This window comes from Polistes canadensis, unplaced genomic scaffold (assembly GCF_001313835.1).
Source record: "Polistes canadensis isolate GaletaPanama2010 unplaced genomic scaffold, ASM131383v1 scaffold_1084, whole genome shotgun sequence".
NCBI classification, from domain to species: Eukaryota; Metazoa; Arthropoda; class Insecta; order Hymenoptera; family Vespidae; genus Polistes; species Polistes canadensis.
In genome coordinates this window covers 8,044-10,546 of record NW_014570630.1, presented here as the reverse complement: position 1 = coordinate 10,546, position 2,503 = coordinate 8,044, and positions in this window count along the sequence as shown.

Here is a 2,503-nt window from a genome sequence, read left to right as displayed (position 1 = left end):
CAAAAAATACACCTATCTACACTTGCACCTTAAACTCCTTCCTCTCCCTTAATCTATTCACCTACACTCGTACTGGCTCCTCTCCCCTGTCTCCACCACTATTTCTCCTTTTCACTTCCCTAGTTTGCTTAATTACTTCTACCTTTTTAATTTCTTTCGGCACTCGCTCTCCAACGTCCACTCTCACCAAAGCTCCCTCTATCCCCATAATTTTATGTTTTTTTTAGAGCTGTTTATTCTTTATATTTATTTAGATTTAGACAACATGGTATAAAAATTAATTTATTGATAAATTATAAAATTATAATTTTTAAGAAATTCCATATGAAAAATAAGAAAAGAATAGAACTAATCTTAAAAAATAATAATTACCCAACGAGTCTCATACACATGGTGTTTAGTAAATTTAAAATAGATAGAGATCAGAAAAAAGAAAAAGAAATGAATAGCAAAAAAATTATTAAGTTCCCGTTTATCAAACCTTTGTCGAATAAAATAAATAAATGTTTCAGAAATACTAATGTAAAACTAGTATTTTATAACCTAGTTAAAATAAATTCAATATTTACAAAACTAAAAGACAAGGTTGATAAACTAGAACAATCGAACCTAGTTTACAAAATATCATGCGAATGTGACAAATGTTACATAGGACAAACCAAACAAAAATTAAAAAAAAGATTAGAACAACATAAGAATGATTGTAAACCTACAAATGTTCAAAAGAATAATACTACTGCGTTAGCCGAGCACCATTTTAAAACAGGACACGAGTTCAAATTTGAAGAGACAGCCTTTTTAGACAGAAAAGACAACTGGTACAAAAGGAATATAAGCGAAATGTACCATATAACAAATAACAATACAGTTAACTATAGGACAGACACGAACAATCTAAACAACATCTATAATGAAATTTTWAAATTTAATTATCATAACAGGACACACAGATAGAGGACATCATAATACGGAAGATACCTAGATTATTAAACACTAGTCTAGATAGAATCAATATATGATTACGTGTGATAAGATAAGGTGTTTAGGATCAAATTGTATTGTAATATGTTAAGTTTTATTGAAATGTATGACTCTGTAAAAAAGATAATATGTATTGACGCGTGAACTAAATGATCAAGGTAAAAAATTAGAATTTATTGTAATGTTTATATTTATTAACAAGTCATAATAAAATTTTTAGTTGCTGATGAAGTCCCCAGTAAGGGACGAAACGTACAACTAGTTCAAAATAAATTGTTCATCAGATTTATTAACCGTCTATAATTCCCTTTAAAACTTATATATTAATATATTTTTTGGACAAGAATATTGATAATTAAATTATAATATTAATTATTATAAAAATTAAAGTTAAAATAATTGGGGTAATAGATAAAATGATAATAATAATAATTATTTATGTTATGAATTAATAATTTTTTTAATTGGAAGTTAAATGTAATTTATATACTATATAAATAAATAAATTTTTAAATTAATTTTAAAAGGATCATCAATAAATTCAAGTATAAACAAATAATCATACAATATCTACAAAATGTCAGTATCAAATTGCTGCTTCATATCCAAAATGATGACTTTTGGAAAAGTGATTATTAATTATTCGTATTAAACAAATAATTAAAAATATTGTGCCAATTATAACGTGGATTCTATGAAATCCTGTTGTTAAAAAAAAAATTGAACCAAAAATAGAGTCAGCAATTGAAAAAGAAGTTTCAAAATATTCATGAATTTGACATAGAGTAAAAAATATTCCAAGAATAATAGTTTGTATTAAAGTTATAATTGAATTTCAATTTATATTATTTAATAGTCTATGATAGGATCATGTAATTGTGATGCCAGATGAAATCAAGATAATGGAATTTAATAAAGGGATATTGTAAAGATTAAGTATAATAATATTTTTAGGAGGTCATATAGATCTAATTTCAATTCTTGGTGATAAGGAAGAGTGAATATAAGTTCTGTTGATGCGACCGATGTCTTAATCGGTACTCCAGTGGATTGTAGTGAATCGAAAAATGCCCTTACGGGTGATATCGAGATTCTTTATTAATGGGAAGGAGGATAGGAAAATAAAAACACAATAACAACTTTATTTGAGCCCAGTCAGTACTAAAAAGTACGCCTTATTTTGCTCGTCAGGGAAAAGCCTTTCGGCATAAAAACCCTGGTTGAAACGATGAAGAAGAGTCCTCAAATCAGGATAATTCTGGCCAAGTGTAGGACCGCCTTTGTCCCTTGTCGCTGGCCGAACTTAGATGATATGGTATTGCGCAATACAAATAATTCTCCTCGAAGTAGTTTCTCGCAAGTCTCAGCTTTCTAAGATAGATGAATCTCGAGCGATGAATCACGCGTGATAAACCAAGAATGCTCAAATGATGAGTGCCAGCAGGCGCAAGAACGCGCTGGGTTTTATACCAAAAAGCGATGCAATGCTGCACCAATCACCGAAAAGCCCGAGCATAACGCG